Source organism: Acomys russatus, chromosome 13, assembly GCF_903995435.1.
Source record: "Acomys russatus chromosome 13, mAcoRus1.1, whole genome shotgun sequence".
Taxonomy (NCBI): Eukaryota; Metazoa; Chordata; class Mammalia; order Rodentia; family Muridae; genus Acomys; species Acomys russatus.
In genome coordinates, this window is record NC_067149.1 from 50,168,295 (window position 1) to 50,182,861 (window position 14,567).

Consider the following 14,567-nt stretch of genomic DNA (forward strand, 5'->3'; position numbering starts at 1 on the left):
GAGAGAAGCATGGAAGAATGGGGAAATAGAAGGATCCAGAGGGTTCTAGAAACCTACAAGAAGAACACTATGATGGGCAGATCTGGGCCCAGGGGTCCTTCTCAAACTATGGCACCAGCCAAGGACAATATGTGCAGGAAACTTCGAACCCCTACCCAGATCTAGCCAATGGATAGGACGTTCTTCACAGTTGAGTGGAGAGTGGGGTCTGACTTTCACACGAACTCTGGTGCCCCATATTTGACCATGTCCCCTGGATAGGGAGGCCTGGTGGCACTCAGAGGAAGGATAGCAGGCTACCAAGAAGAGAGTATATACAGGAGGAGGAGGTCCCCCTCTGTCACAGTCATAGAGGAATGGAGTAAGAGGAAAATGGGAGGATACAAGGGATGGGATAACAATTGAGATGTAATATGAATAAATTAATAAAATATATTAAAAAAGAAGCAAGTATAAAGACATGGAATTGTACGTGCCTGAGGGTGAAATTTTTCTAGATTGTATGAGTCTCTCTCTCTCTCTCTCTCTCTCTCTCTCTTTGTGTGTGTGTGTGTGTGTGTGTGTGTGTGTGTGTGTGTGTGTGTGTGTGCACATGAATTCCCACCTGACTTGGTCATTTATTCTATGGCTTTCACAGCTTTTCTTACTGTAAGTTTCTAATTACTCTGAGTATTTTGTCTGGTTTGTCATTGTCTAAGCTTTTGGTCTGTGGTGACTATGTCTGCTTGCTGGGAAGGGAGTCTACTGGACCCTGAGACTCTGGTCAGTTGCTGTGATTTCCATCTTACTCCTCAGCACCTGTTTTATCATGAGCTGTGTGGGTAAGTTCTTCACTGATGGGTGTCTCTCATTTTTTTCTTTTTCTTTTTAAAAAAAATTATTATAATATATTCAGATTACATCCTGCTTGTTATCCCCTCACTTGTATCTGCCTGTTCCCATGCTCCCCCACTCTCCCACACTATTCCTCTTCCCTAGACTTCTGACAGAAGTGACCTTCTCCCCCACAATATGACCACAGCCTCTGAAGTCTAATCCGGATAGCCTGCTTCCCCTTTCCTCTGTGTGCCACCAAGCCTCTCCACAAAGGGGAAATGATCAAATTGGGAGTACTAGAGTTCATTTCAGAGGCAGTCCCCACTCTCCCCACCACCATGGAGAATGAACTATCCACTGGCTAGGTCTGAACAGGGGGTCTAGGTGTATTGCATACATTGTCCTTGGTTGGTACAGTTTGTGCAGGCCCGTCAGGGTCCAGATCCTGGTGTCTCTTTTGTGCACTTTCTTGTCTCTGCTCCACAGAGATATCCGAGGGCTGTTTTTTGTTTTTTTGTTTTTGTTTTTTTTACTTTGCTTTGTTTGGTTTGGTTCTGGCTTTTTTAAAAAATATTTTATTTATTTATTATTATGTATACAGGGCTCTGCCTGCATGTACCCCTGCAGGCCAGAGGAGGATATCAGATCACATTATAGATGGTTGTGAGCCACCATGTGGTTGCTGGGAATTGAACTCATGACCTTTGGAAGAGCAGTCAGTGCTCTTAACCGCTGAGCCATCTCTCCAGCCCCAGTTCTGGCTTTTTGAGACAGGGTTTTTCTTCAAAGTCCTAGCTGTCCTGGAACTCTCTCTCTCTCTCTGTGGACCATGCTGACCTCAACCTCACAGAGATCAGCCTGCTTCTGCCTCCCATGTGCCTGCATTAAAAGTGTGAGTCACCTTTCCTGCTGGTGCTGGTTTTTTGAATCCCATTAACCGGTCAGACCTTACATGCAATATTGTTTTTTCTGAATTCTCTTCCTCATTGTTTTCTTTCTCTCTATTGACCTCTGAGATTTTTCAGAGTTCTTCACCTGGCTTTGTTAGCACATGTCATTAAGAACTATCATCTGAGACAGAACCTTCCAGCATTGAGTTCACCACTAATCACATCCTTTGTCATAGCATGACACTCTTGAGAATGCAACTCTAATTGATTTCATAAGGTTCAAAGAGTCTGTGACTCATATGGGATTTTGTGTTTCAATTTGAGAGGAAAATGTGACCAAATTAGTGAAGATTGAGGAAATAAAATATTTCTGCCCTGTTTCACCTGCCTATAAAGCTGTATCAGAAGTCTAGTGTGTGAGAAATTTTGATGATATTCTTTGCCATCTACAGCCTGCTTCTCTATTTGTTGTGGAGATGATCACAATAGTTACTGCACAGTCCAGAAGGCACAGTGATGAGACAAATACATCATTTTCATCAAATCAGGATCTGTGCTGACTGGTACAGTCTTGTCTAGGAGGGCAGGCTGTGGTAGCTAAGGATAGTTACTTTACTGCTCAGGAAGAAACAGACATGCAGGCCCAAAAACAGGAACTAGAAACATTTGCTAAATGTATAAAGAATCTGTTTTTGTTAACATTGTTTAATGTGCACACTTATGAACAAAATGCTAATTTAAAAATAATTTGTATTTATTTTTGAAACTTTCATACTTATGTACAATGTATCTTAATCATATCCAACCCCTTGAAAAGTCTACAGATTCTTAAAATACTCCTACCTGCAATCAAGGATGCCAGGATATGTTAACATATCCATTATTCTTGCCTCAAAAGTTGATGCTTCATACAAAGGGACCTGACATTGCGGGGTGGGACATCAACACAGAACCATGCAGCACATGTGGCAGTTCCCTGATATAAGATGCAGATGATGGAATGCTTTTTTTTCCAGAAAATAAAGCTGTTGTTATAGTTGGGGAGAGGAAAAACAAATGAGGAGATATAGATACGAGTGATATAAGTGAATACAGGGCAGCAATAATTCAGTCTGATATTCAGAGGTTTTGCCTCGAGAGGTGAGGGCAGTAGAAAGGAAGTGCACTGGCCTGGCCCAGGTAGAGGCCATGAGGCAACATATCTGGTCATGTGGATGCCATTACCTTCTTTCTTCACAGTGATTTACCAGTTTATGATGGACAAGCCCAGTAGAAGATTGTTTGAACTTCACACAAGTCATCCCAATCTCACCTGCTTCAGTGAAGGGACTATGGTGTCAAGTATGTGGTGTATGTATGTGTGTGTGTGTGGCATGCATATGTGTAATTTGTTTGTCTTTTTCTTGGTGTCTTCAATAAATTTGTTTTTTAATATACAATTTAATATACAAATACACACACATATAAGTATGCTGAAAAAAGAAACAGCAACTGTGTAGAGATGTTAAGAAAAAGCAGAAGTAAAGAAATATAAGGACAATAGAACTTTTTTTAAACAAACAAGGCTTTTATAGACAAATGAAAGCATACATGGTCTGATATAAATGTACATGTGGACTCCACCTCATAATCTATTGCACAACTCAGGTGGATATCCCCTACACAATGCCATGCCAGCCACAAAAACAGGTAGGCAGGTCCCCCATGGAACACTCTCAAGGTCATAATTCTCCTTGATGTGTCTCCCAGCACCACCACTTTGCTTGTTCCCACCCTAAACTCCAGAGACTATCCTCTGCTCTAGTGCAGGCCACACCAGCCAGAAAAAGAGTAGACAAAATCAAGGTGATACCCACTGTTGGAACAGAGGACACGCTGCATGCCAGAATATAAAAAAACCCACTGATCCTGGACCTCCTCCAGTCTCAACCCCCTGCTCAACATGAGACCATGGCTAATGCCAGAGAAACAGAAGTGCATTTATGAGTGTCAGTGTGGGGTTAGGGGGTGAATTCTGTGGGATGTTTTCTTTATTAGACCATGAGGTCAAGTCTACATGTTATCATTGAAATCAAGAAGTCTGCTGGGTGTGGTGGAGCATGCCTTTAATCACAGCACTCGGGAGGCAGAGGCAGGCAAATGACCATGAGTTCGAGGCCAGCCCGGTTTACAAAGTGAGTCCAGGACAGCCAAGACTACACAGAGAAACCTTGTCTCAAAAACCAAAAACCAAAAACCAAAACACAAAAAAACCTGTGGTCATTTTTTTGGCAAAGCATCATATCCATGGAGAATCATTGCAACATTTCAAATAGAGAATTGATGTATCCAAATTCAGCTTATAGTTGATGTTTCTACACACACGATCAAGTACCTACAGCAAAAAACAAAACAAAACAAAACAAAACAAAAAATAAACAAAACAAAACAAAACCCATGAACTAATCAGGAATTACACACACACACACACACACACACACACACACACACACACACACACACACATTAGATTCATAGTGTTTTGGCTATTTGTATTTGGCACCCTTGGAGAAAACATCTTTCCTATCTTGGTGCATCTAAAATTATGACTGTAAATCAATCTCCAGCACATATTGTCAATATCCCCTTAACATCTATCTAGACCTAAAAACATCTTAACCCCTAAGCAACTAAGCTTAATTGTAAAACTAAATTATCTGGTCTTCAACCCCATCAGAGACATGGGAAGGAATAAAATTAATTACCTTAGTATACAAGGAACGCAGCTTAGCAGTTTCCCAAATGAGGAGATGACATATAACATTACCACATCATCTGCAGCCTTCTGGCCCAATATATCTGACAGACATATTGGTGAAGCAGGAACTGTTGAGGACTTGTTTACCCTCTCTTGGCTGAATTTGGCCATCTTCTTTGCCTGTATCCAAGTTTGCCCATTTTTAGGAACAATTCTGTTTGTGGTAGAAATGAGGATGTTTTACCCAGTGGCTTGCTTGCCACATTGGAAGCAATCTCCATTAGGCGGTTCTTTGATACTCATCTTCTTTGAGGTAGGCTGGGTGTTGCTAGGAATTAACCTGTCTCATTTTCAATGAATCTTTGAAATAATAAAAACATTTTAAATGCCATATTCTGTAAGTCTCTGAGGTTTTTGAAGACTTTATATAACTATTTTACTTTATCTTTCTATAGAATTATATCTATCTGTTCCACTGAGAATGTGTATTCTTGTGATAGACTAGTGATTGCTATGACCATGATTTGATCTTGGTTTGAAAAGTTAGCTTGTTTAACTTACTTTTCCTAAACAGCTTGCAATAGCACTTTCAAAGTTTTGGAAGTAAACCTTGTATTATAACTGAGTTATATATACAGTGTGTGTGTGTGTGTGTGTGTGTGTGTGTGTGTGTGTGTGTGTGTGTGAAGAATAATCTTATATTTCAATTCTATACCAGTGTATCAAAATTAAACTTATTTTCCATCAATACACAAAATTCTATACCAGTGAATTAAAAATAACTTTGTGAGTAACAATTAAGGTATTAAGCTGAGGAGTAGAGTTACTATTATACTTTTTATCCTATCATCCCTATATATTTTTATATTCCCCTTTCTTTCTTTCCAACCCCATCTCCATACCAAAGCATGAAAGATAAAGGAAAAGAGAGACATCTCTGAGTCCAACCTTGTTTTATCTCTAAATAAGACCAATAATTACTTATAACCAACTCACATTGATAATAACCCTCTATAGACCAAGAAAGCAACCAAAAACCTACCTGACCCCTTTAAGGGAAACGGGGCATCATCCTCTGTTTTGCATTTTTAAAATTACGATTTATTTTATTTTTATTTGTGAGTATGCGAGTATAGTTGCACTCAGACATCAGAAAGGGCATCAGATTCCCCTGGTGCTGGAATTACAGGCTGCTTGAGGTGGATTCTGGGAACCAAACTCTAGTTCTTAGCAAGAACAGTGAGTGCTTTTACCTACCCGAGTATTTCCCGTCCAAGATGTATTTTTTAAACAAAATTTCACACAAAGTTTTTCCCTGTGTTATTGTCTCTAGGCACTAAAGAGCTCTCTGCAATGCATCTTGCTTAACTGCAACTGTGCACTCATTGATTAGTGACTGCTCATCTTCTCTCCCTGCTCCTAAAACCCATTATTCTAATCTGATTCTTCACTCTGCCTGCCTTAGGTCCTTTTTGCAGTATATGCCCTTATGTGACTGGCTTGTGTCACTTAGCATGTCATCCACAAGGTTTAACTTAAATCTCATGTTGCTGATTTTCCTTTTTAAAATTTTCTTATTATGTTTCTTTTTTTTAACATATACATTTATATTATTACACATAGGTAAATTAAACGATGAGACAGTCAGGAATTATATAAATGTTACATCCATAGTGATTTGGCTATTTGTATTTGGAAAACTTGAAGTAAACATCTTTTCTATCTTGTTGGGTCTAAATTTCTGAAAGGAGATTAATATTTATCATATCTCATCTCTATTAACTTAAAACATCTATCTTGATCTAAAAATATCTTAACTCCTACCTACTAAGCTTAATTAACAGACTAAACTATATGGTCTTCAAACCCATCAGAGACTTGAGAAGGAATAAAATTTAAGTACTTGAGCAAACCTGGAGTTCAGGTTAGCAGCTTCCAAAATGAAAAATGACTGAGACAGTTTACTGTCTGAACATTCACCCAACACTCTCTATAATGTTGGAGCATCATCTTCAGCCTTCTGATCCAATATCTCTGACAGACATATTTGCAAGGCAGGAACTATTGAGGACTTGCTTACCCTGTCTTGGCAGAGCTTGGCCATCGACTCTGCCTGTATCTAAACTTGCCCATTTTTAGGCAGAATTCTGTCTGTGGCAGAAATAAGGACATTTTGCCCAGTGGCTTGTTTGCCACATTTGAAACCAATTCCATAAGGAGGTTCTTTGATGCTCATCTTCTTCTTTGAGGCAGGCTGAGTATTGCCAGGAGTTAACTTGTCTTATTGTCAAATAATCTTTAGAATAATAAAAACAGCTTTAAATGCCATATTCTGTAGGTCTCTGAGGTTTTGAAGACCTTATTTAACTATTCTACCTCTATATCTATAGAATTATATCTATTAGACCTAGAATATATACTATTGTGATAAAATTAGACTAAATTTTGACATGAGCATGATTTTCATCAATATACAAAATTCAATACCATTGAATTAAAAAATAAAAAAATTTTGGGTAACAGTTAGGGCCTTGATATAAAGAGTAGATTCAATAATCTACCTATTGTTCTATCTTCTCTCTATATTTCTATATTCCCCTTTCTTTCTCTTCAGTTCCTATCTCCTTACCTACAAAAGAAAGATAAAGGAAAAGAGCTATGTCCCTGAGTCAAATCTAGTTTCCTCTCTGTAAAAGACCAATAATACTTACAACCAACTCCCAATGAAAATAGGCATCTGTAGACCAAGAGAGTAAACAGAAACCTATCCAACCCCTCGTAGAGGAAATGGGACATCATTCTCTTGAGGTTTCTTCAGGTTGATTTAGGGTGAATAGTTCTTTTACAGTCCCCCCACATACACAAAAAAAAATTGGGGAAAATGGTTAAGTAAGCCAGGTATAGCCTTTGTGGTCCATTTTTCAAAAGTTGTGAAATTCCAGGCCTAATAGGAGTTCCTATGTAGGACAGTCTGAACTGCTGGACTAATTGGGATCAGAAGCTTTCTATAACGCTATCCTGGAAGCTGTCCTGTTCTGTTGGATAACAGCAACTGAAGTGCCTGGGGCTGGATCATGGAGAGTGCAGGACGTCAGGATCCAGCATGCTGAGAGGAGTGAATCCTCTCAGGTCTGATCCAGGATTGGTGTCCAGTTCTTTTGTTCTGAAAACATAACTTCTCACAAACATTATACAGTTCTGACATTGTGATGGTATGAGGTGTGCAGGATGCACAGAGCAATTAGGACTGGTTCTCTGCTCATTGTATGAGCAGAAGGAAGACATCTGCAAATCTTCCTTCATGCCATACTAAGAATGGCCTCTAATTATGAGTCACAGAGAATCTGACCAACATGAACCTTGTCTATGCATAAACCTTTGTATCTCAGCCTGTTTCAGAGCTATTCCAATGTAGTGGGATTAGCAATATTAGTTACCTCCTTGCTCTGCAGTTTAAATTCCTTACATCGTGATTGAAGCCCCCTCCCTCATCACCTCCTGGTCCTACTTCCTTCCTCATTTCCTCCCTATCCCATCCTCTCCCTCATCTCCTTTCCCTCCCTCCCCTACTCCTTAGGAAGGGAGCCTTCCTCCCCTAACATTTGACCTTTGCTTATCCAGAGTCTTCTGTACTACCTATAATCTCTTCTGTGGCCTGGCAAGGCCACCTGACCAGGGTAGAAGTGAACAACATTAGGAGGCCTGAATCCATGTCAGAATTAGTCCCTACTCCACATATTGTGGGACCCACACACAGACTGTGCTGTCTATGTACTACATCCGAGCAGGGGGTCTAGGTTCACATCCCACATGGGCCTTGGTTGGCTCATCAGTCTCTGTATTGTAATGTGGTTAACCTGAATTAAGTGGCTAACATCCACTTATGAGTGAGAATATGTCATGTGTGTCTGTCTGGGTCTGAGTTCCCTCACTCAGGATGATTATCTCTAGATCCCTCCATTTGCCCGCAAATTTCAAGATTTCCTTGTTTTGAATAGCTGAGTAGTATTTCACAGTATAAATGTACCACAGTTTCTTTATACATTCTTTGAGGGACATCTAGGTTGTTTCCAGATTCTGACTATTATGAATAAGGTTGCTATGAACATGGTTGAGCGTATGTCCTTGTTGTGTGGTGGAGCATCTTTTGGGTATATTCCAAGGAGCAGAATAGCTGGGTCTTGAGGCATTCCTATTTCCAGTTTTCTGAGAAAATGCCAGATTGATTTCCAAAATGGTTGCACAAGTTTGCACTCCCACCAGCAATGAAGGAGTGTTCTTCTCTCTCCACCTCACCAGCATGTAGTGTCACTTGAGTTTTTGGTCTTAGCTATTCTGATGGGTGTAAAATGGAATCTCAGAGTTGTTTTGATTTGCATTTCTTTTGATGACTAAGGGCGTTGAGCATTTCTTTAAGTGTTTCTTAGCCTTTTGACATTCTTCTGTTGAGGATTCTCTGTTTAGTCCTGAACCCCATTTCTCAATTGGATTATTTCATTTGGTGGTGTTTAATTTCTTGAGTTCTTTATCTATTTTGGATATTAGCCCTTTGTCAGAAGTAGGGTGGTGAAGATTTTTTCCTAGTCTGTAGGATGTAGATTTGTTCTGTTGACTGTTTCCTTTGCCTTACAGAAGCTTTTCAGTTTCAACAGGTCCCATTTATTAATTGTTGACCTTTGAGCCTGGGCTGTTGGTGTTCTGTTCAGGACGTTGTCTCCTGTGCCAATGAGTTCAAGGCTCATCCCCACCTTTTATTCTAACATATATAGGGTGTCTGGTTTTATGTTGAGGTCTTTAATCCATTTGCACTTCAGTTTCATGCAGAGTGATAGAATTGGATATGTTTGTGTTTTTCTACCCGTAGACCAGCAAGACCAGCACCATTTGTTGAAGATGCTATCTTTTTTCCATTGTATGAATTTGGCTACTTTGTAAAAAATCAAGTGTCCATAGGTGTGTAGGTTTACTCCTGGGTATTCCATTTTATTTCATTGATTAACCAGCCTATTTCTGTGCAAGTACCATGCTGTATTTATTAGTGTTGCTCTATAGTACAGCTTGAGATCTGGGATGGAGATTATTCCAGATCTTTTATTGTACACAATCATTTTAGCTATTGTGGGTCTTTGGTTTTCCATATGAAATTGAGAATTGATCTTTCAAGGCTGGTAAAGAATTGTCTAGGTATTATGATAGGAATTGCATTGAATCTGTAGATTTGCTTTTGGTAAGATGGCTATTTTTACTATGTTGATTCTCCCAATCCATGAGCATGGGGGACCTTTCCATCTTCTGAAATCTTCAAATTCCTTCTTGAGATATTTGATGTCTTTTTCATACAAGTCTTTCACTTTGTTGCTTAGAGTTACACCAAGATACATTATATTATTTGTGGCTATTTTGAAGGGTGTAGTTTCCCTAACTTCTTTGTCTGCCTGTTTGTCATTTGTATACAGGAGGACTACTGAGTTTTTCGAGTTGATTTTGTATCCAGCCAGTTTACTGAAGGTGTTTATCAGTTGTAGGAGTTCCTTGATAGAATTTTTGAGGTCATTTTTGTATACTATCATATCATCTGTAAATAATGATAGTTTAACTTCTTCTTTTCTGATTTGTATCCCCTTGATCTTCTTTAGTTGTCTTTTTGCTGTAGCTAGGACTTCGAGTACTACATTGAAAAGATATAGAGAGAATGGACAGCCTTGTCTTGTCCCTGATTTCAGTGGAATTGATTAAATCTCTCTCTGTTTAATTTGATGTTGGCTATAGGCTTGTTGTATATTGCCTTTATTATGTTTAGGTATGTACCTTGTATCTATGCTCTCTCTCCAGGACTTTTAAGATGAAAGAATGTTGAATTTTCTCAAAGGCTTTTCAGCATCTAAGGAGATGATCATATTTTTTCCTTTCATTTTGTTTATATGATGAATTACATTGATAAATTTCCATATATTAAACTGCCCCTACATGCCTGGGATGAATCCTGCTTGGTCATGTTGGATGATATTTATGATGTGTACTTGAATTTGGTTTGCAAGTATTATATTAAGTATTTCTGCATCAATGTTCATAAGAAAAATTGGTCTGAAACTCTCTTTCTTTGTTGAGTCTTTCTGTGGTTTATGTATCAAGGTGACTGAGATATTATAGAATAAGTGTGGTAATGTTCCTTCTGATTCTATTTTGCAGAATAGTTTGAAGAGAATTGGTATTAGCTGTTCTCTGAAGGTCTGGTAGAGTTACGCTCTGAATCCATCTAGCCCTGGACTGTTTTTGTTGGAGACTTTTGATAACTTCTATTCAATTTGTTTACTTGATCTAGATTCAATTTTATTAATTGATAGCTATCAAGAGAGCTGTCCAATTTATTTAGGTTTTCAAATTTTGTGGCATAAAGGCTTTTGAAATAAGACCTGATGATTCTTTGGATTCCTCAGAGTCTGTTGCTTTGTCTGCCTTTTCATTTCTGATTTTGGTGATTTGAATACTCTTCCTATGCCTTTTAGTTAGTTTGGCTACAGATTTATCTATCTTATTGGTGTTTTCAAAGAATTAGATCTTGGTTTCATTGATTCTTTCGATTGTTTTCTTTGTTTCTAACATATTGATTTTATCCCTGAAGTTGATGATTTCTAGCTGTCTACTCCTCTTGGGTATGTCTGCTTCCTTTTGTTCTAGAGCTTTCAGGTGTGCTGTTAAGTTGCTAGTATGGGATCTCTCCAGTTTCTTTATAAAGGCAGTTATTGCTATAAACTTTCCCTTTAGCACTGCTTTCATTGTCTCCCATAAGTTTGGGTATGTTGTGCCTTCACTTTCATCGAATTCTAGGAAGTTTTTAATCTCTCTTTTTATTTTGTTCCTTTCCCAGAGGTAAGTGAGTAGGAAGTTTCTCAGTTTCCACGAGTCTGTAGGCTTTTGGTTGTATCTTTTATCCATCTTTAATCCATGGTGTCATGATAAGATGGAAGGGGTTATTTTGATTTTCTTGTGTCTGTTGAGATTTCTTTTGTGACCAAGAGTATGGTCAATTTTGGAGACGGTTCCATGAGGCACTGAAAGAAGGTGTATTCTTTTGTGTTTGAGTGAAATGTTCATGATGTGTAATAGTTTCTTTCTTTCTTCATTTAGTTTCTGTCTTCATGATATGTTTATTGGGGAGAGTGGGGTGTTGAAGTCTCCCACTATCAATGTGTGGCATTCAATGTGTAATTTAAATTTTAGTAACATTTCTTTTATGAATGTGGGTGCTTCTGCATTTGGAGCAGAGATTATCAGAATTGAGACATCAAATTGGTGTATTTTCCTTTGATGAGGATGAATGAAGTGTCCATCCCCATCTATTTTTATTAGTTTTGGTTGAAAGTCTATTTTATTAGATACTAGAATGGCTGCTCCAGCTTGCCTTTTGGATCCATTTAGTTGGAATACAGTTTTCCAACCCTTTACTCTGAGGTAATGTCTATCTTTATTGCTGAGGTGTGTTTCTTGTATGCAGCAGAATGATGGATCCTGTTTTCAGATCCATTCTATCTGCATGTGTCTTTCTACTTAGCAATTGAGGCCATTGTTGTTAAGAGATATTAATGATCAGTGGTTGCTAGTTCGTTTTATTTTGATGTTGGTGGTGGTAGAGTATGTGTTTGTTTCCTTTCTTTAAGATTTGTGGATGTGGAGTTATTTATTTCCTGTGTTTTCCTGGGTGTACTTAGCCTCTTTGCGTTGCAGTTTTTCTTCTAGTGCTCTCTGCAGGGCTGGATTTGTGACTAGGTACTGATTAAACTTGTTTTGGTCATGAAATATCTGTTTTCTCTATCTATGGTGATTGATTGACCATTTTGCTGGATATAGTAGTCTAGGTTGGCATCTGTGGTCTCTTAGTGTTTGCATAATATCTGTCCAGGCCCTTCTAGCTTTCATAGTCTCTATTGAGAAATCAGGTGTAACACTCATGGGTTTGCCTTTAGATATGACTTGGCCTTTTTCTTTTGCAGCTTTTAATATTCTTCCTTTGTTCTGTAAATTTAATGTTTTGATCATTATGTGTTGGAAAGATTTTCTTTTCTGGTCCCATCTGTTTGGATTTCTGTAAGCTTCTTATATATTTATGGACATTTCTTTCTTTATGTTGGGAAAGTTTTCTTCTATAATTTTGTTGAAAATGTTTTCTGGGCCTTGGAGCTTGGAGTCTTCTCCTTTTTCTATTCCTATTATTCTTAGGTTTGGTTTTCTTATATTGTCCCAGATTTCTTGGGTGTTTTATGTCAGAAACTTTTAAATTTTAGCATTTTCTTTGATTGAGATATTGATAACTTTGATTGTATCTTCCACTCTTGAGATTCTCTCTTCCATCTTTTGTATTTTGTTGGTGTTGCTTGCGTCTGTAGTTCTTGTTCTCTTCCCTATATTTTCCAACTCTAAGGTTCCTCAAGCTTATCCTTTCTTTGTTGCTTTTAAGTTCCTTTTTAGGCCTTAAATAGTTTTATTCACTTCTTTCTTCCATTTGATTGAATTTTCCTATAATTCTTTATAGGATTTATTCAATTCTTTCATCTGTTTCAATGTATTTTCCTGTAATTCTTTATAGCATCTATTCAATTTCTTCATCTGTTCAAGCAACTTTTAAAATGATTTTATTACATTGCACTTACATTTCCTTTTTCCCCCAAAGACAAAGTCTGGAGCTGTTGCCCAAATAATTGGAAGCCATTTGGTTCCAACTGCTACTTTACTTCAACTGACTTGTTGGCATCTTAGATTGAGAGTGAGAAGAATTCTTCCATCATGGGTGCTCATCTTCTGATGATCCATAGCCAGGAAGTTCAGGTGCATCCAGGGAAAGAGTGGAGACTGAGACCAGACTGATGTCATCCTCTCTTTACTAAGAGAAAATTTTGTTGTCATCAGTGTTGGTGCTGTGGCAGAAGGATTTCCATCAGATAGGAAGAAATGGTTGTTTCACCCTTTACATTCTACACCTTGCTCTCACTTCAGACTTAAACATCCCCCAAGGAACAGAGGCATCAGAAATGCAACACACAAGGGTAGAAGGAAGAATGAAAGGTTTCTGTCTGAAATACCAGTTTGTGATATCAGCAGTCTAATGCTTCCTGTAGTACCAACTGCCTAACAGAGGACATCGTAGGTTAACAAGATCAAATTGGAAGAGTCACAACCAACCATAAGAAATAAAATATCTGAAGTTATAAATGGAAAGTGACTAAATGTGTAAAATTCTCTCATGCACAACTTTCAAGAAAGGTGTTGTGAGGAAAAGAGGGGAGTGAGTCTGAGATGAGAATTTATTATGATCATGGTTACAGATTGTTTGCAGTGTCATGAAAATATGAGTGATGATTTTTTTGTCCTGATAAGCCAGAGGAAATGTGTACTCTTGGGGGTGGGAGGCATGATTCTTCTACTTGAAATCTGAAAAATATTTAAGGGCCTAGAGAGATGAACTAGGATTTGATTATTATGTGTTTGCATATGTGCATCATACAGAAGCCCATAGTTTTGTTTCATTAGAATATTATTTTATTTTTTTGTGATACAATTTCATATATTTTTATTTTACCTCTGAATTATTAAGTTGTGAATTTCTTAATTTTCAATCCTTATTTATAATAAAATTTTGATTATTTCCTTTTTATTATTAATTTATTCATATTACATCTCAGTTGTTAGCCCATCCCTTGTATCCTCCCATTCCTCCCTACCTCCCGATTCCCCCCCCCCCCCATTCCCTTCCCCTATGTCTGTGACTGAGGGGGACCTCCTCCCCCTGTATATACTCATAGGGTATCGAGTCTCTTCTTGATAATCTATTATCTTTCCTCTGAGTGCTACCAGGCATCCCCATCCAAGGGACATGATCAAATATGGGGCACCAGAGTTTGTGTGAAAGTCAGATCTCCTTCTCCACTTAATGGTGGAGAATATCCTGTCCATTGACTAGTCTGGGTAGGGGTTTGAAGTTTACTGCCTATATTTTCATTGGCTGGTGCCATAGTTTGAGGAGGACCCCAGGGCCCAGACCCGCTTGTAGTTTTCCACAACCCTCTGGATCCTTCTATTTCCTCATTCTCCCAGGCTTCTCACACCTAAAGTCTCAATAACATGTCCTC

General features: G+C 38.4%; 1 pseudogene; it reads left to right on the plus strand.

The window, feature by feature from the left end:
- The first annotated feature begins 730 nt into the window (after nt 1-730).
- LOC127197678 (C-type lectin domain family 6 member A-like) lies at nt 731-13,305 on the plus strand (annotated as a pseudogene).
- Nucleotides 13,306-14,567: the final 1,262 nt, after the last annotated feature.